Source organism: Urocitellus parryii, chromosome 9, assembly GCF_045843805.1.
Source record: "Urocitellus parryii isolate mUroPar1 chromosome 9, mUroPar1.hap1, whole genome shotgun sequence".
NCBI lineage: Eukaryota > Metazoa > Chordata > Mammalia > Rodentia > Sciuridae > Urocitellus > Urocitellus parryii.
The window spans coordinates 13,546,130-13,566,811 of NC_135539.1; positions in this window are offsets into that span (position 1 = coordinate 13,546,130).

The following is a 20,682-nucleotide window of genomic DNA, read 5'->3' on the forward strand; positions in this document are numbered from 1 at the left end:
AGGCGCTCATCAAGCACTCCCGCCAGACTGCGGAATTGGAAAGTGGATGGCCACTGCCACCTGGTGGTATCCAGTGGAACTGGCCTCGAGATCCTTCTGTAAACGTGGGCGGGTTGGGTCCTGATCTGTAAAAGGGAGATTGTTTTAATAGTACCCTCCTATGGGTAAACACCGGGCACAGGTCAAGGGCTTCGTGCAGGGATCTGATATGTGGAAATCTCTTAGCACGAGTTGATTAATATGATAGTGATGGTTACATCCCCTTTCTGGGTTTATTTCAGAGGGATTCTGATGACTTTGGATGCTGCTGCTACTTGGAGAGCAAAGAGTGAAACTGAAGTAGAATGAGCGGCAGGTGCATCCCTCCCTCTCTCCCTAAAATGTTCAAAGACCCCTGGAAGATGATAGTGTCCACGAGATAGCTAGCATTTTACATAGTGCTCGCTGTATGCAAAGAGTTGTTCTAAGGACTTTAAATCTTTTAACTTATTTAATTGCCCTAGCAATCCTTTTGGTCAAATACCATTATTTGCCTCATTTTACCCATGAAGACCCTGAGGCCCAGAGGGATTCAGTATAGGCCAAGTTCATCAGCCAGCAGAACTGGGATCCAATCCAGGCGTCTGGCTCCTGTCCTCATCCAGTGGCTCAACTGGTGTCATTTGCTGTAAGGTCAGACATCCCTCACCCTTTGCCCCCCGCAGAGGTCTCTGGAGGGCTTGCTGCATGTCCAGCCTTGGAGAGTGGCCCCGTGGCTACAGGGCACTTTACATGTGATTGGTATTTTTATTTCCTTTCAGTTAATTTAAATTTAAATAGCTGCATGTGGCCAGTGGCTACTGTTTACACAGCACATCCCTAAGCTGGATGAGGACAAAACCCCAAACCCACGTCTTTTGTTCATCCTTGTGTTACCAAAGTCCTAGGGCAAAGGCCTCAGATCCAGGGACCCCAGTGGACCAGACTTGGCCACCTGTCCCAATATGCCAATCAAAGAGGGCAAGCGGCTATGAAGGGCAGGAAAGGAAATTTCAGCAGCGTGGCCACACTGGGAAGAACAGGTGACCAAAAATCTGTCTTCAAGGGACTGACAGGAACCTTGAGGTTTTATAGAAAAAGACCCTGTTTGGGAGGTCTACCTGGAGGATGAGATCGGCTTGGTCAGGTGATGGTGTGGAAGCTCTGGGAAGGTCATTATCAATTCAGGGGACAATTCGGTTCCCAGCATGAGATGATGGCTCCTAAAGCTTAAGGAGCAAGGTAGGTTCCTTCATGGGGTAATTGCTCCTGCTGGCGGTGGGGCAGTTCAGCCTCGGGTGATCTGTTCCGCAAGGCTCCCTGTTGCATGGGGGTAAGTTGGAGTTGCTTGTCCTAAAGACGCTGATCAGTCAGACCTGTGGTTCCTGGAATCCAAGAAAACTGCAGAAGGAAGTGACTCCGAAGGGCTGGGGGTGAGATGGAAAGGCAAATGGAGTTGGTCAGGTCAGTGCCTGGGTCCTCCAGTGACCTGTACAGGGAAGGACTCACTGAATCTTGGTTGACTAAAAGAAATCAACCCCAGCCTTGCCAACCCTCGAAGGTGTGCGTATTCCGTGTTCAGACCTTTCACAACCCTCTTTCCGTTAGTGAATCAGTAGATCATTTCCCAGAGGGGTCTGCTGCTCCTGGCTTTGAAGTGGCCAGTCCCTTCTGGTGGATCATTTTACTTAAATCACGGGACTTTCGGTAGGTGTCTCCTGTTCTGCACCTGACAAAACCGAGATTTGGTTTTTAGACAGAGGGTCCCTGTTGGTGGCTCCTTGGAGGAGGCGAGGTGACCCTGTTCTCAGGGACCTCCTCCTGGAGACCTGGGAGCCCTTCCTTGGCAAGGCCGAGAAGGGACTCCTCAGAGGCTCTAGCTCCTGACTGTCCCCTCCTGGAGTGGGTATGGGAGACTTCCAGCTGTTTCCACCCCTGGATGCACCCCTGGAGCCAGCAGTCAGGGGCACTGAGAGAACCGAGGTGGGACCCAACATTGCTACCACTTCACCATTTTGTGGCCGTGACAGATATCACCAATTGATTGCTAAAAATTTTCAATGCTTTTCATGCCTCAGCCTGTGACTTAGGCTACCCAGTCTGTGTTCGAGGATTTAGTCACTGTTGCAAAACATCCTCCTCTTCCAGTTATTTCTGGGGGTGCACAGCAGGGCACCTCCACAGACAGCTACAAGTCAGTGTGTCTGCTTCAGTCACCACGTGGCAGCCATCGACTCTTCCTTTCCTGCATTGACTTCCATGATGGGGTCACCCAATTGTGGTTCCCTGTGAGGCTACTGTGGAGACACGCTCCCAATGCCCCAAAACTGTTAGTTAGGAAACATTCAAATAACAGGACATTTGTTATGGCCTCAACAGTAGGAAATTTTGTGATCACTCAAGCCGAGATGTGGGTGATCTCACAGTTGGTTTGTTGCTCAACAATGTCAACAAGGGCCCAGATGCTTTCCAGCCTTCTGCTCTGCTGTTTTTAGCTGGTCACCTCATGGTCACAAGAGAGTTGCCACAGCACACCAAGTATCAAGTCTTTAAATGACAGTTTCCAAGGTGAGAAAGGTGTTCAGGGAAGAGAGCTCTCCCAGGAGCCTTTTTGTTAATCAGAAAGAAAATTGTCCTTGGAGCCATAGCAGGTGGTCAGAAAGGGTCACACAGCCTCCCATCTTGCAAAGAAAGTTGGGAAGTGATAACTTGGTACAAAAAGACTCAGTAAAGACGGAGGGTGAGAGAAAGGGGGTTGAGGCAGGAGCAGCCGGCATCTGCCCCACGTGTCCCTCCTCAGAGTGGGCAGCCAGGAGAGGTTTGACTCAGCAGTGTGCCTGTCCAGAGTCCCACCCAGCCACCCAGGAGGGTGACTTCTGGGCTTCCGACTGTCACCACTGTATAAAGTAAGACGGAATTGTTGCAATTCCAGGTTACTTATTTATAGGTCTTCCTGAGCCTTCCCAGTGGAGATTCAGAAATCTCGGAACATTTATCTTCACTCCGTTATCAAGCTCAGAGTGGTGTGGGCTCCAAGGTCAAGGTCAAGAGAGAAGCTGGAGGTGAGGCCCAGCTGTGCCAGTCCTAGAGGCCACGCTCTAACCACTGTTTTATCCTGCCATCGACCCCTGAGCCCACACCCTCTTAGCAGCAGCACTTCCCCTCACACGGTGGTGTGTACGTGAATCACCTGAGGCTCTTGCCAAAATGCAAATCTGGTTCAAGGGATAGAGAAGGTTCTGCATTCAATTGAACTTTTGGGTTGTCTCAGGTCCTAGGACCTGGACTTTGAGTAGCAAGGCCAGTTGTTATCAATTTTGGCTCCTCGCTGCGTCTGGGTCAGAAAAGAGCCAAGGAGTAAAGGGAGCGTGGATAAAGGCCCAGTGAGTTAGGATCCCAGGGGATGGGGTCCAGCGAGCCGTGGAAGACTGAGTCAGGCTCAGACTATGGCTAAGAGGGAGGCGACGTGGATAGAATCTCTGGATGGCCATGTGACTTTAGAGGAGTCATTTGGTTGGCCTGTGTCTCAGTTTCTGCATCTGCTCGGGGGAGGGGGTGGCGGTTAGGGTGACCACAACAGTCCCCACTGGTAGGAGCTGAGTGAGCGTGACTGAGGGACTCCTCGGTCAAAGGACTGTCCATTGACCTGGAGCACAGCCAGAAGGGAGTAGGTGCTGCTGTTTGGATTTAGAAGGATTCAGAGGGGATTTGGGCCAAGAGGGTAAAACTGGTGTCTCACCCCTCTTCCTCGTGGTTCCTTTGGTTGAATATAAATTGGGTGAAAATATTAAAATATGCCTGTTTCATGCTCTCTCTCCCTTCCCTCTTTGTACCACAGGATTCTCAAAGTGTGGCCTGGGGAGCCTTCCAGAGGGTCTGCAAGATCAAAACTTCCTATTGGGCCCGAGACCTCCTTTCCCTTTCGGCGGTCACGGTCAGAATGCGCAGTGGCTTCAAGACCTGGGGCTACAGACTGATGGCAGACTTCAGAGGGATTTTCAAGAATGTAATTATCCTGTGCTTCTTATTTTTTGTTTTGGAAAATACAGATTTTTTTAAATAAAAGAGTTAATGTTAACATGTAATAGGTTTATTATTGATCTTAAAAATTCCTTGTTCTAATTTAACTAAGGTCGATATTGGTATCTGACTGCCAATATAACCTCCTCCAGTTTTTTTTTTTTTTTTTTTTTTTAGTACCAGGGATTGAACTCAGGGGCAATGGACCACTGAGCCACACCCCCAGCCCTATTTTGTATTTTATTTAGAGACAGGGTCTCACTGAGTTGCTCAGGGCCTCGCTTTTGCTGAGGCTGGCTTTGAACTTGCGATCCTCCTATCTCACCTCCCGAGCCGCTGGAATTACACGTGAGCGCCACTCTGCCCAGCTCAAATTCTTTTAAACCAAAACAATAGCACTGTAAGAGTTTGGGCATGAGGTGTACCCCCAAAGCCCCTGTATTAGTACAGGAATATTAGAGGTGAAACGGGTCTTGAGAGCTAGAACCTGATCAGTCCAGTCTAGCCTGGATGACTGACAGGTGGTAGGTGGGGCGTGGCTGCGGGGCGGTGGGGCGTGGCTGCGGGGCGGTGGGGCGTGGCTGCGGGGCGGTGGGGCGTGGCTGCGGGGCGGTGGGGCGTGGCTGCGGGGCGGTGGGGCGTGGCTGCGGGGCGGTGGGGCGTGCTGGAGGAGGTCACTGGCCGCTGCCCCAAGGGTTCCTCCTCGCTGCAGCACCTTCCCTCTTCTCTCTGTGCTTCCTGGCTGTCATGGGGGGAGCAGTCTTCATCCACCACACCCTCCCACCATGATATTCTGCCTCATCTTGGCCCAGAGCAATGGAGTGGACCTTCTCTAGACTGAGACCTCTGAAACCATGAATCCCACAGAGGCGAAGCTGACCAACAGAAGCATTTAAGCCCCTAGCGGGTGCTGGCTTTGCTAAAAGCGGGATCCAGAGTATTTGCATGAAGTACATAGAGCCTTCTGGGCTAATTTTTTATTTTGGAGTAACTGAACCCAGGGTCTTGCACATGCTGGGAAAATGCTCGAGCCCTGAGCTATCCTTAGCCCTACCCCTACACCCCCATTTTTTTTGATAGAGTGTCCTTCTATGTTGTCCTGGCTGGCCTTGAACTCCTGGGTTCAAACAGTTCTCCTGCCTCAGCCTCCCTAATAGCAGAGGCTGCAGGTGTGTGCCACGATGCATGTTTGTCTTCTATGAATATTAACATGCAAGAGGTTTCCAAGAACCACCATTTGAGGCACACTTTTCTAGAAACATCTTTCTAAAAAGAATAGCCCACAGTTACATGGCATTTGCAGTTTACCAAGCACCGTTCCAAATAATACAGACTTCCTGATCCTCATGATGGCCCTGTGAGGTGTACTTCTTTCCCATTGAAATTGAACCCCAGAAAGAGCAATTACCCAGAAACCACCGGGGTTCCCTGCTGAGGACAGGGGCCTGGGTTTGCAGAAGAGGCCTCTGTTGAGGTCCCCCGCCGCCAGGTGAGCCTGGTCCGTGGGCAGGCCCCTGGCTGGGGTGAGGACTGGCCTCCTCCTCTCTCTCTTCACATTTCTTGCCAATGGCGGGGCCCAGCCAACCGTGAAAGATTCCTCCAGACAGGCGAGGCCGAGGTGGGAGCTGCGAGGTGGGCCTGGGAGCCTGAGGTGACTCAGTTACATAAGGACCCCTGGGACAGGGGACAGTTATGTAAAGACAAGGACAGGGGGAGAGGAGGCCCAGGATGGCACCGTGAGTCAGGGCACAGGAAGAAACCAGGAGCTGGAGGAGGAGCAAAGACAGAGTGGAGGGAATGTGTCTGCTGCCACCAGCGGCCACCATGCACGGGGGCACTAGGGCAGGCCAAACGGGGCTTCCTCTGTCCTGTCACCTCCCCTAGTGCCCCCGTCCTGTAGGCGCCGTCCTCCCTCTCCTGGCCCCTCTGAAAGTCCTGCTGTATCAAACTCCTTCCCTGATTAATGAACAAGAGCCAGTTTCTGTTGCTTGCAAGCAAGAACCTTGATTATTACAGAGCCTGCTTCTGCTGCACTGCTAGAAGGGCTAGGGCCTGGGAACTTCTAGGGACACAGCAGGTGCTCAATGTATGCAGGCTGAGTGAGTAACAGCACAATGGATATTGACGCACTTTCTCGTCCTAGTTTTTACTGTGGTGACTTTTCTGCTCAAAGCCCACTTCAGTGGTCGAGATGAGCTTCAGCAATGCCACATGGCCATAGAGAGACAATTATAATACACATGGCACGAGACCAGAGGGAGGCAGCATGGGCCGGGGGAGCTTAGAACAGGGCATCTTAGCTCCGGCTGGGGGCGTCACGAGACTCCAGAGAGGTGCTGACACCTCTGCTGATTCTGTGGGTGGCTGGCAGCCAGCTGGGTGAGAGAGCAGGGAGTCGGTGCTCCAGGCAGAGGGGACAGCACAGGCAAAGGCCGGTGCCCAGGGAGCAGGCAGCCTAGAGGAGGGTGGGAGGGTGGCTAGGTGGCCTGCCAGGGTCAGGAATTCAGATCGGCTGGGGGCGACCAAAAGTTGTTCCGTGCTTTCCTTCTGGCTGTTGGGAGGGAGTGGATCCAGGACTTGCAGAGACGCATGTCTGCATTTGAGTAAATCTCGCTGGGTCCTCGGCAGATCTCCACTGCCAGGAGGACCTGGGTGGCTGCAGAGGGACAGAGAAGGTGCTGGGAGACTGTGACCTTAACCCTTTCACTTTTTTTTCCTTTTTCACATTTTTAATTATTTTTTATTTCATTTTTTTTGGTGGGTGCTGGGATTGAACCCAGGGCCTCATGCATGCCAGGCAGGTGCTCAACCAAGCAGCACCCGACTTTCTATTTTCGTGTTAATATACAGTTGTGTGTTGCTCAATGGTTTTATTCTGAGAAGCACGTGGGTAGGAGATTTTTCTATTGCAAGAACATCATAGAGCCCGTCCACACACTAAGATGGCTATGATGTCACTAGATGACATAATGGTACCACTGTTGTGTACGCCACCTGTCATTGACCAAAACGTTGTCATGTGGTTCATGACTATCATTTGTAGTGAAATATCTTCCCCAGTTAAAAAATCTAACACATCCTGATCATAGAAAAGTCCAGAAAGTTCTGTACATTTCCAGTGAAACATGTTCACCATGATCATCCCACTGAGAAAGAACTGTTTTCTCTTATTACACATTTTATTGAATTTATATTACATTTCTGTACTTGAAATAGTTAAGTATAGCTTTAAGTTCTGATTTAAACATTTTACATTGTACCCTTAACATTTTGGCACATAGTTGCATTTTATTTTATAATACTTTCAGTACTGCCTTATATTTGGTCGTCAACCTAGATAGCTAATTAGATAATTAACCGGACCATGTATTCTTAAAATCAGTTTCACACAAGAAATTTTATAAAAAAACAGTTTCTAAGCACCAGTTTTTTTTCTCCCAGGATTGACAATTGTATCACTTTTTCATTATTGTTGTATAGTTAAGATTATTTTCAAAATTTTCCCTGTAGATCAACAGCCCTGCAGGAAAAGTACTTATTGGCATTTTCTAAAACTATTTATTTGATCTTGATTTACAGGTTTTCTGTATTGAGATATATAAAGATTTTGTAAGGTTTTGTAACAACACACATTCTTTAAAATAAAGTTACTGGGCTGGGGATGTGGCTCAAGCGGTAGCGCGCTCACCTTGAATTCGTGTGGCCCGGGTTCGACCCTCAGCACCACATACAAACAAAGATGTTGTATCCGCCGAAAGCTTAAAAAAATACATAAAAAAATTCTCTCTCTCTCTCTCTCTCTTTAAAAAAAATAAATAAAATAAAGTTACTGCCATTTAAGAATTTGCTTATTTTTTACTGGATATGTTCTCATGTGTAATGGTTAATTTGAATTGTCGACTTGATTGGATTAAGAGATGCCAAGGATCAAGAGGATTGGGGTGTGGGTCCATGAGGGTGTGTCTAGGGATGATTGGCATGTGGACTAGCCAACTGAAATGGAGACCCTCCCTAAGCCCGGGCAGCCCCATCCTATAGGATGATGGCTTGGATGGAATAAAAGTCGGAAGAACAAGGAAGCAGCAGCAGATGCAAGTTCAATTCTTCTTGAACCAGGGTCTTGATTGCTGCTGTGATCCTCTGAGGATCTCAGACTCTGGCTTCTTTGCTCTTCCAAAAGGGACTCTCCAGAAGCCTTTGGTCTTGGTCTAGGGTGGACCCTTGATCCCTCCTGTCCTGGGGCTTCAGCCTCTGGGACAGCGCAGCTCCTGGTCCCTCCAGCTCTCCAGCCTGCAGAGGGCCACTGGGGACGACCCAGCTTCTGGTTGCCAAGCCAACTTAATAAGTCCCCTTTTTCTAATTACACTCCCTGTTGATTCTGTTCCTCTAGGGAACCCATAACGTCATACAGGGGATATTATGGCTAGATATGAGGGGTCCCCTAAAAGCTCCTGAGTTAATGCAGGAGGTGAAATGGTCGGGCTGCGAGAGCTGTGACCTCATCAGTCCATCCTAGTCTGAATGGACTGACAGGGTGGTGACTGCAGCAGGTGGGGTTTGGCTGGAGGGGCTGCATCCCCAGGGGTGAGCCCTGGGAGGGTGCATCTTCCCTCCGGCCCCTTCCCCTCTCTCTGCTTCCTGGCCGTCTAAAGCAGGGCAGATTCCCTCCACCACACTCCTCCGCCATGACGTTCTCCCTCAACTTGGGCCTAGAGCATGGCGCTGACCGACCGTGGCCTAAATATCTGAAACCAATTGTTCTGGTCAGGTATTTTGGTTACAGTGGCAAAAGCTGACTTCCACAGGGGGTATAGAGAACGTTTGTATAGAGGACAGGTGGCTGGCTCGGTGAGGAAGGTGCAGCTCTTTTCTGGTGGACACACCAGCAGCCACAGCTCTGCGCGTGCCCTGGGCCCATCACCATCTGTGCCCCCGTGTCCTGTGTGGTTCTCACAGTCTCACCCCGACCTGTCCTCTGACCCCGTGGCCATCCACCCCATGGACGAAGACAAAGAGATCAGAACTTCTTCCGTGTATTGGGGTGGTCTTCAGCAGAACTGGAGTCTGGGCTTGTATCCTGGACTCAGCGTCTGGGTGGCATTTTCTCGGGGGGGAGGCCCTTCTGGCACATCGGGCCCCAGGCTGGGAGCCCCTCTGGACATGGCCCCTCAGTGGATGCCGGGGAGCAGCGGTTGAACAGGTGAGTATGCACAGGGGCTGGGGGCACCCTGTAGCCCAAGCACACGGTGGTGGTGGGGGTGGGTGCAAGGGTGCATTTTCAGATCTTCCAGTATATTCTATGAACTTTCTCTCTCGACTCCAAGGAAAAAAATTCCCTGCTGACCTTCATCTCCCACACTGCCCATCACGCTGCTCCTCGCCTCTCTCCTCCCACTTCCCTGGGTCGCAGGCTGGAGAAGGGGGTTGAGCCGTGGGTGAGGGAAGGCGGCCCCCTCCTGCGGGCTGGACCTGGAGCCTCCCGAGTCTCCGTGGTTTATCCTCCTCTCCCTCTCTGGGAGGCGCTGCCCTCTGAGACAGGCGTCGAAGGGAATATGTGGGTGAGTGTGGGGTTGGAGGCTCTGAGGCAACCCCGAGTTCTCAGAGACCCGGATGAAAATGCACAATGGTGTGGGAAGGCGTCTTGCCAGTTCATGCTGCGGTGACAAAGTGCCAGGGGCTGGTTGGCTTAAACAACCAAAGGTGCTTTTCCCAGTTCTGGAGCCTGGAAGTTCCAAACTTAGGTGTCAACATGACCAGGTTTAGGGAGGGGGTTCCGAGTGGCTTCCAGATGGCTGCCACGTAAGAAGAGAGAGAAAGAGAGACAGACAGACAGACAGACAGGAGAGCACTGGGCTATTTCTTCTTCCAAGGACAAGGATCCCATCTTCAGAGCACCATGCTCAGGACCTCATCTAAACTCAAAGGGCCTCCTGACACCATCATGTAGGAAGTCAAGGTTATGTGTATTGGCAAAACCGAGGACTGAACCCAGGGGCACCCTACACTGAGCTAGATCTCCAGCCCTTTTGATTGTTTTTGAGACAGGGTCTCTCTAAGTTGCTCAGGCTGGCCTCAAACTTTCGATCCTCCTGCATCAGCCTCCCGAGACACTGGGATTATAGATGGGCGTCACGGGTCCTGAGCCCACAGTCACTGTCCCTGTCGTCTCAGGCTCTGACTGCAGGGTCGCCCCAAGCCACCTTAGCTCCTCCCGCATCTGCCACGGTTCTTCCTGCCCACACAGAGGCTCCTCTCTCTGCCTGCTCATGTCTCTACCAGGACCCCAAAGGGGCTGTGGATTGAAGTTTAGTGGGACATTGTCTGGGAGCCTCCTGGACATGGTCCCTCTAGGGTCCGTGACCCCAATGCCCCGTGGAGCCCAGGTCTGCAACTGAGCAGAGGCAGCTGTCCTGTCCCCATGCCCCCTCTTGTCACAAAATGTCCATCCCCTGCTTGCCTTGGGGCTCTGGATGCGCAGCCTCGGTCTGGATGGTGTCCTCTGGCTCCACTTTCAAGCGTTTGTTCCTTGGTCAACTTGAACCAAGGCGCCTCCTTTGTCCTTTCTCTCCTGCGCCATTCCCAGAGACTCCCACTTGGGGGTGCCATCTCCCTTTGTCCTGCTGGCTTGGGGCATGCTAAAAAAAAAAAAAAAAAATCCATCCTAGGACACATTCCCAAGGTGTCCGAGGTCACCTACCTTCTGAGGATGCACCATGTGATTGACAGTGTGTGGGAACAAAGGAAGAGCTGTTTGTTTATTTGCTAGTTCGCTCATTGTTGGTCCCATCCTGGGAGGAACAGGGCGAGCAGGCGAGGTGGTAAATAGGCAAATCGGAGGATGCTTGTGGTCTCCTTGTCCCCGAGGCTGGAAGGTCTAAGTCGGTGGGTGATATCAGTGGTGTCACTGAGCTGCCCAGTCCCCAAGGCAGCGGCTTAAATACAGCCTCTGACTTGGCTGCTCCCCCCTGCGCAATCTGGACAGGGCTTGCGGGTGCCCACTGTGGCTCAGCTGGGCCTGGACGGTCCACGACAACTCTCCTGCCCCGGGTCCCTGTGTTCACGTGGACTTTCTTTCCGGCATGGACTTCCTTACACCCGAGGGGCTGGGTTCCTGCAAGCGCCCCAACGCCAGGAGCGCAAGGCAAGCCCTGCAGACCTCATGCTCCCCGACGTCCTATTGGCTGACGTGAGTCACATGGTCAAGGCCACTTGGGAGGGATTCTCCAAGGGTGCGAGGCCTGGAGTACAGCCTTGCAAGCCACGCGGGTCGCTACAGTCACTTCCATCTCTTTTGCAATGACATGTTAGATGGCTCAGGTTCTGATCCCACCCCTGCCATATTCAAGCCTGAATTGCATTCCCGGTCCCTGTTCCTACATGGAAGGCCAGAGCCCCAGGACCTTTGAAAGTGACCTTATTTGGAGATAAAGGCCTTCATAGAAGTTGGCCAAGAGGGGTCTTGCCAAGCACCCTTCCCCCTTTATTAGCATCAGATGAGGCCCCCTGTGCCCACTCATGCTGGTCTACACCTGTCCACTCTTCATCAAACTGAGCATAAAAGTGCCCAGGTTTCTCCTCTGGGTTTTAACTTCTGAAGGCTCAGGTGTAACATAAAACTTACATATGAACATAACACAAAATAAAATAATAGTAATTCATATATTTGTCCCTTGTTGATGTGGCTTTTATTATAGGGGCCTCAGTCATGAGGCAAGAGACAGGTGAGAAAATAAATCTTTCCTCCCATACAGGACGAGGAGCCAGGGAATGTGGGCAGCCCCCAGATGTTAAAAAGGATAAGGAAATGAATTCTGCTCTTGGAGCTTCCAGAATGAACCAGTCCTAACCAACACACTCACTTGCAGCTCAGGAAAACCTACTTGAGACTTTCAACCTCCAGAACTATAAGAGAATAAATATGTGTTGTTTTAAAGTGAGAAACTTGCGGACACTTGTTACAGCAGCAGTATGGAACTAATACACGCTCCTTCCTCGAAGGAGTAAAGTTTCTCTGGCAGACCTGGCTTCCTTACTGCTCTGCCTCTCACCCTCTTGCTGTTGGTCAAAATTGTTCACCAAACTCAAGGATCCCTGAGGAAGAGGTGGCCAGGCATGAGCCAGCCCATCGACTGAGGTTGCAGAGTGCTAGGGGACTCTGGAGGGACTCCTTGGCCGTGTGTACAGTTGTGCTTAGTGTGGGGTGAAGCATGTATTTTTAGAGGAAAAAGCATTGCAGAGGAAAATGGTGTTGTGCAGAATCCGTGCAGGGCGCAGCTGCACCAGCAGGATGTGCGTGTAATTCTGTCACCAACGCCTGTGATTTGGGAAATAGGAAACTGTGTTAGCGGCCGTGACAAAGTACCGTGAACTTCAAGGTGGCTTAAAACCACAAAGATGGGATCTTGGGCTGGGGATGTGGCTCAAGCGGTAGCGCGCTCGCCTGGCATGCGTGCGGCCCGGGTTCGATCCTCAGCACCACATACCAACAAAGATGTTGTGTCAGCCGAGAACTAAAAAAAAAAAAAAAAAAAAAAAAAAAAAAAATATATATATATATATATATATAAAATTCTCTCTCTCTCTCTTAAAAAAATGGGATCTTTTCCACCTCTGGGGGCAGAAGTCCACCATCAAGGTGTCATGAAGATTCTGCTCCCTTTGGGGGCTCTGGGGAAGAGTCCTTTTTGGCCTCTTGGCTTCCGGAGGCTGCCAGGGTCCCTTGGCTACAGCCGCATCCCTCAGGCCTCCCTTTGACTTCACAGAGCTTCTTCTCTGAGCACCCGTGTGTGTCTCTGTGTCCTCTCTTTATCATTTTTTTGGTACCCAGGATTGAACTCAGGGACACTCGACCCCTGAGCCACATCCCCAGCCCTATTTTGTATTTTATTTAGAGACACGGTCTCACCGATTGCTGAGGCTGGCTTTGAACTCACGATCCTCCTGCCTCAGCCTCCCGAGCTGCTGGGATGACAGGCGTGGCCCACTGAGCCTGGCCTCTCTTCATCTCATAAGGATGCGGGGCGTTGGCTCTGGGGCCTGTGCTGTGTGTGCATTGGGACTTTGTCTCACCTGCAGTGAAGCATCTCTTAAAGGTGGCTATGTTCTGAGACAGGCGCTGTTAGCGGACTCCGCTGCTGCGTGAACATCCTGGAGTGTCACTTACACCTACCACGATGGCCACAGCGCCACTGGGTGGCGGAAACTTCTGGCCCAGGACCATAGGGGTGGTGCACCTTGTTGACTGAAATACCTGTACCTGGCACATGACCGGAGTGACATCTGTGTCATGACATTCCCTGCTTCTAAATGGGAACACGTTCTGGAGCAGGCTTGATTCTAGGGGACACTCACCCAACCCCCCTTGGGGCCCCATGATTAAGCCTTCGTTGGATCCTCGCTGAGGCCTGTAAAGAAAGGGTTCTTCTGAGGTTTATTTTGTAACGGAGAAAACCGAGACTCAGAGAGCCCAGCGGCCTCTCCAAGTCATGGAACCCTTCACCCATTTAACAAATCAATATGATATGGACCAGGCACTGTCCCAGGTGTTGAGGACGAGATGACAAAAATCGCTGTCCTTTTAGAACGGACATCCTAAGTTGGGCGCGGTGGTGCACACCTGTCGTCCCAGCGACCGGGGAGGCCGAGGCAGGAGGACCGCAAGTTCAAAGCCAGCCTCAGCAACTTAGTGAGGCCCTAAGCAACTCAGTGAGACCCTGTGTCTAAATAAAAGATAAAAAGAGCTGGGGATGTGGCTCAGGGGTTAAGTGACCCTGGGTTCAATCCCTAGTATCAAAAAGAAAAAAGAGAGCAGACATCCTAATTGGGAGGGAGAGGACCGGTGAAGGACATGTGGTCCACAGGTACCAACGTCTGTGGTCTCAGATGGTGAGGAACAGTGTGGAGAAAATGGGACCGGTGAGGTCCACTTTAAATAGGGTGGGGCGAGGCCACCTCTGAGCCCAGGCACGTGGGGTCTTGAGATGGAGCCCTGGGAGTCTGGGCAAAGGCTGGTTGGGATTTCCGACCTGAAGTCCCTGGAGGCGGCCTGCAGTGGCGAGCAGTGGCCACAGGGTGGCAGTGTTTCCCACCGATGAGGCTCCTGCCCACTGGGGGGCTCGGGGTGTAGGTGGTTAACCAAGGCAGGTCCATGGCCATTTGTCCTTGAAAGGACAGCAACTTTTGGCTCCAAAGAGCAGGCGTCTCCGTGCTTTAGGGCTCTCTGCATCTCAGGATTGGGGCTGGGAGGACAGTGGCATCCTCCCTCCTCCCCACCCCGGATGATCACAGATTTAGGGTGTGGGTGAGATAAAGAGTTTGGGGCTCAGAGAGGGGAAGTAAGTGACCCCAAGTGTCACAGCTGAGTGCGTCAGAATTGCACCTTCGGATCTCTGGACCGGCTCTCACTGTCCATGCCACCTCCTCCGCTTCCCTGGGAGTGGGGTGGGGTGGGGAGCACTGGATGGAGGGTCCGGAGAGCTGACCTTGAGGAGTGGGATCAGAAGGCCCGTCTGTCCCTGCTGCTGGGGTCGGCCTGGGACTGGTGACCCTCAGTTTCTCTCCGAGGAAAATGGGTCTGACATCCTCACCCCCCTGGGTGGCCAGGGAACGTGGAGAACGCGGTCTTCAAACTAGCAGCGAAGATTTAACAAAAAATGATCCCTCAGAAGCCGCTGTCCCTGGTTCGTGGGTGCTGTCATTGAGGGCAGGGAGCCCTTGCTCACCCTGGCGCACTGGCCGTGGCCACCGAGGTTCAGTGAAGCCCAAGATCCCCTGAAGGGTGAATGGCAACACCTGAACTTGAGCCAAAGTCTGCTACCGCGTCTGGGGAGGGTGCTCCAGAGGATAAAGCCCACAGGACCCCTTTAGGAACGTGGGTCTCTGAGCAGCAGCCCCAAGTCTTCGATTATGCCCCAAATAAATACACGAATAAATAAATAATTAAATAGAAGGACCGCCTGGTTGCCTGGGGTCAATCTTTTGAAAATTGTTATTGTGGTGATTTTCAAAACCGGACCCGATGTGTCTAGTATGTCCAGCTCCCGGATTTAACAGTTCACAAGATTTGCCGTCTTATTTCATCGACACCCACAGCAAGAATTCAGAATTTTTTTTTTTCTCCCCTGGGTTTCTCAAGATTTTATTTACAAATTGATCAAACCCACCCGCTCCTTCTTCCACATGCTATCCCCCCACCCCCCACGGCCCCCAAGTGGGAGGGTTTAAAGTAAGATCTCAGGCATCCTGTCATTCATGGCCTGGATGTTTTAAATTGGTTCTTTGTACCCATACTGGCCTGTTGGACCTAGCTTTACTAATAAAGATGTATCCCACTGCAACTAAAGGAAAATTCAAATAGTGGGGTCTTGGACCAGCAAGGCCTTCAATATGGTGGGATGTCTGGACATAGGCAGTTAGAAGGTGGGCCAGTGACTTCATGATTGCCAGGCTCTAGGGTGGTATCTTTGTGAAGTCTTGTGTTTATCTCTTGGTCACAAGATGGCTGCCAAATCTCCAGGCATCACATCCTCATAAGCAGCATTTGAAACAGAAAATGTGGGGAGAGGGAGTAAGAGCCATCTTCTTGTTTGAACCTGTACTTTTCCATAGGGATGGTACTGATTCCAGGGAGTGTTTTCAGAAATGTCAGGGAATATTTTTACTGTCAAAATGATCTGCAAGGGGGCCCCTTGTTCAAAGGCACATGCCCAGGCCCCTGGGTGGCTCAGAAGGAGCCAGTTGAGGGTGATAAGTTCGAGGCTCGGCTGGGTAGTGAGAGGAGTGTGGATGGAGCACAGCGTGGGGCTGGCTTTCCAGAAGTGCTTCCGGTGGAGGGGGCTGTGCTCCTGAAGGACTCAGGTGGAAGGGCTTGGAGGGAGAGCCTGGGCAGGAGGCCAGGCCCCCAGGGCTGAGGGCCAGAGGAGGAGGAGGAGCTGGAGAGTGGAGCTGCAGAGTGAGGAGCTTGTTTAGCTTTGGTCTTTAGCTAGACCAGGCTTGGAACACCCTGGGAGGAGCCAGAGCAGGAACCTGGGGTGTGGGGCAGGTGGGGGTTCTCGGGGCTCAGAGAACCTGGGTGAGGTTCTGGGTTCCATCCCAAGCGCCAAATAAATTGAAGAAAAGCTGCCTGGGACGGTGGCTCTCGCCTGTCACCCCAGCAGCTCAGGAGGCTGAGGCAGGAGGACCACAAGTTCAAGGCCAACCTTAGCAACAAGCCAGGCGTTAAGCAACTCAGTGAGACCCCGTCTCTAAATAAATACACAATAGGGCTGGGGACGGGGCTCAGTGGTCGAGGGCCCCTGAGTTCAATCCCTGGTTTCTCCCCCACCAAAAAAAAAAAAAAAATGCTGGTCTCTGGACCCCATGCACAGAGGTTCTTATTAAATTGGCCCGAATTTCAGTAAACACACACGGAAACATTACAGTGTTCATGTTCCTCGAATGGCTTCTATACCAGTGAGGTCTGAGGCTGTGCATGGTGGGAAGAGGCTGGGGGGGGGGTTCAATCCCCTACCTAATATTTCCTTTCCTCTTCCCTCCCCTCCCCTTTCTTTTGTACTGGAGATTGAACTCAGGGGGCTTCACTCCTAGCCCTCTATCTATCTATCTATCTATCTATCTATCTATCTATCTATCTATCTAATTTTAAAACAGGGTCTTGCTAAGTGGCTGAGGCTGGCCTTGCACCTGCGATCCTCCTGCCTCAGCCTCCGGAGTTGCTGGGATGACAGGTGCACCATCAGGCGCAGCTGATAATGTTTCTCTGCTGACTCAACTTCCCAGATAAGACTCAGGTGGGACCCTTGTTCAAAGGCACATGCTCAGGCCCCCATCCTGTACTTTAGGATCAGAATCTTGGGGTGGGGCCAAAAATGATAGGCACCTCCCTCACCTTGCAACTTGGGGGTGTCACGTGTGTGTGTGTGTGTGTGTGTGTGTTTCTCTTCAACTTGAGTGTGCATCAGAATGACCTGGGGGTTTATTAAACCAGTGTGTTGGGTCTTGGGTCCAGGATTTCCGGTTCAGTGGGTTAGGGAGGACAGATGGAGCATTTGCATTTCTCACATATTCCCGACGGTGGGTCCCAGGACCTGACTCAGAACCACTGGCTTACAGCAGGGCGCTCAGCCTGGGTGCACAGTAGAATTACCTGGAAAACTTGAGAAATCCTGATGTCTTGGACACAGAAGGGCCCAAGATATCAGGATTTCTGGGGGTTAGGATCTAGGCATTAAAAAAACCCAAACCAAACAACCCCCACCCCCCAAACCCAAAACAAAACCAAAGCTGTTTTTTTTCCTAAGGGACTCCAGTGTGTACCCAGGACAGAGAACTACTCTCTAAGACTCAAACTCTGAACTGTTTATCAAAAATGCAGAGTCTTGGGGTTTTCTCCTGGATCAGAGTGGCTGGGGGCGGGTTCTTGTGTGAGCAAGTCTCTGGGTGCCCAGAGCTGTGAGCCACCCTCTCTGGCCCCAAGTGTTGGGGGGAATGACGTGGAGATGACCCAAGTGATCGGAGAACACATTTAATAATAACCACGTGCCGAGCGCCACTGTAAGCAGTGACATCCACATAGCAGCACCTTCCTGTTCCCAGGGGGGCTCCACTTGATAGAATGGGGAAACTGAGGCTCAGAGACACGGATGGGCCCAAGGGTCTGCTCATTATGCACCAGAGCCAGGATCTGACCCCAAGGCTCTCTAGCTCTGAAGCTTGAGTTCTTTGTACTAGGCTCCTCACCTTGAAGTTGGGGGCTTCCCGGGGCAGGGCTGGGGTGGACGCTGCAGGGTAGGGATTGCTTTATAGCCGTGAAGGTCGGGGCTGGGTGGGCGCCCACGTGGTTAGGAATCTGATCTAGTCTCATGGAGCCCACGAGATTCCTAAGTGCTGGCCCCATGGCTCTTCCTCCTGGAATCGGCTGGTTGGCATTAATGGGTGAGTGGGCCCCGGGTGGGCAGCGGTAATTAACACACTGACCACTCGACTTTTCTCAGCCTGCGTTGCTCCTGAAGGCCATAAAACACGGCTCACCACAGCTCATCCGTTCTGCCGGGGGGCCGCAGGCTCACGGTGCGCAGCTGGAACGCAGGGCGGCTGGCCCCCAGTCTGGACACTTGGCCTCCCCCGTCCAGCCTGGCATGGACTCCAGGAGCTCAGTCACTGGGGGCCAGAGCTGGCGGGCACCCAGGAAGGGAGGTGCAGTTGGGTCTTGTCCCCGTGAACTATTCGGAAATTCGGAACTTGCTCATCCAGGCTTTGAGTCAGAGGCCTGAGGTTAAACCCTTTTTTTAAAAAACTTTTTAATGATGGAGACATAATTAACTTCCATAAAGTTCATGATGTTAAAATGTCCAGCTCAGTGGGTTTTAGTGTATTCATAATGTCATGCAACCATCTCCACTAATTCCATTTTTATCGCCTCTGCAAAAAAAAAAAAAAAAAAAAACTCTACAGCCATTTGCAGGGGTCCCGCCTTACCCCCTAGGCCACGCCTTCCCCTGGGGCACACCTTTCCCTGGGCCACGCCCTCCCCTGGGCCACGCCCTCCCCCACGGGCCACGCCCTCCCCCTGGGCCACGCCTTCCCCATGGGCCACGCCCTCCCCCTGGGCCATGCCCTCCCCTGGGCCACGCCCTCCCCCTGGGCCACGCCTTCCCCCCTGGGCCACGCCCTCCCCTGGGCCACGCCCTCCCCTGGGCCACGCCCTCCCCTGGGCCACGCCCTCCCCCATGGGCCACGCCCTCCCCTGGGCCACGCCTTCCCACCCGGGCCCCGCCCCCAGCCACCAGCCACCAATCTGCTTTCTGTCGCTATAGAGTTGCCTCTTCTGGAAGCTTCAGAGGAATCGGGAGGTACACTGGGTGGTCTTTCTGTCTGGCGTCTGTCCCTGAGCATGGTATTTGCAAGGTGTATCCATGCTGTCGCGTGTAGCGTGTAGGTCCCTGGTCCCTGCGCTTACCACGAGGCTCCGTGGCACTTCACGCTCCCTTCATCCGCGATGGACGCGTGGGTTTCCTCCCTTTGGACTCCTGGGAGCAGCCTCCCTCGGTGGCTGGTGTTTGTTTTTCCTGGGTGCGTGTTACCAGTGGGATTGCTGGGTCACGCGGCAACTCCACATCCAGCCCTGGAAGGAGCTGTCGGACTGTTTCCACGGCCTCTCCTCCACTCCTCTCTGACCCTTGGTTTCTTCCTCTGCAACATGGGGGTCCCCCCACTGGGTAGTTGTGATGGCAAAATAAAGCCATGGAGCAAAGGCCCTGGGGCCATCTCTGGCGCGGCACCAAGTGCTTAATAGATGTTAGCTGTTCTTCTTCATATTTACCTACATGTTTACTTATTTATGAGAGGAACTCAGCCCTCACCGGGAACAGGAATAATAAAAATAGACTTAGAAAATCGATGGGGATATAAATGGAGGTGGTTTCTGCAGTGGGTTAGATTAAAGTCCAGCGCAGGAAGGCCGAGCTGCTTCGCTCTGTGGGCAAAGTGGGGAGAGTGCCCAGGGGTCTCCTGGCTCCCTGATGGCACCTGACACCTGAGACCTTGCTTCTAGCTTGCCCCTGAGGTCGGTGATCTGCAGGCCAGGTGCACCCGTGGTAGGTGGGCGTGGGGGGTGGTCAAGAAGGACCCTGGAAGGATCCTGATGAGTCACCAGCGTCGTGGGCCACAGCCACATGGTACTGGCCACCAGGTTCTGAGCACCGAGCGTGCCCTAGGCTTGGTTGGAGCCCAGTGGCAGGACCTCGACTATGTGTCTGTCACAGCACGAGCCTTTTTGATCAGGATGGGGTCTGCCACTAACTGTGCACTAGGTGTGTGTTGGGTGCGGAGCTGATGGAGAGTGTGGCATGGCTGGGCAGTGGTTTCAGTGTGTGCCACGTGGGGGTCCCCGTGTTGGAATTTGATCCCCGTGGTAAAGAAGCAGGAGGGTGAAGACCTGATCAGACTACGGTGTGGAATCCTGGAGGGGGAGGAGGGGGAGGAGTAATGGAGGGGGAGGGGGAAGGGAGGGGGAGGGGGAAGGGAGGGGGAGGGGAGGGGAGGGGGAGGGGAGGGGAGGGGGAGGTCCCCGGTGTGATGTTCTGCACTGACTGGGGACTCCGCATACAAGGGGACCATCAATAGGTGCTGTGACACGAACTGGATCAGGGTCACTCCAGGTGAATTGGGCTGGGGTCTAAGAACCCACAGATACAGAAAATACCTTTTTTTGGGTGCAGCGAAGGCTCCTCGGCCTCAACTTCCAAAAGGGAGGCAGAAGAAAGACAAGACCCGCAGACCAGAGGGAGCGAGCTCACCGAACCCTGGTCCTTATTGGGGAAAGCTGCTCACAGAACATTCCACCCAAATAAGGCAGAGGGTCATATTGCAAGAGAGCCAGGGGCCGGGTTTCCGAGAGTGGAGTCTTGCTCGGTGCTGTCTGTGCTCAGCAGTTTGACCCCTTGGAAAGTCACACCCATCTCAGGGGCTGTGTGGGGACCATAGGCAGGGCGAGCCCAGTCAGTCCGGGCCCCTCATATGCTCAGATGCAGATCGCTCACACACATAGCCCATGGCTGGCTCATGACAGCAGCCCCTGGACCTTGGACTTCCAGAATTGTGATCCACACAAGCCTCTTTTTGTTAAAACCCATGAACCTTTGGGCA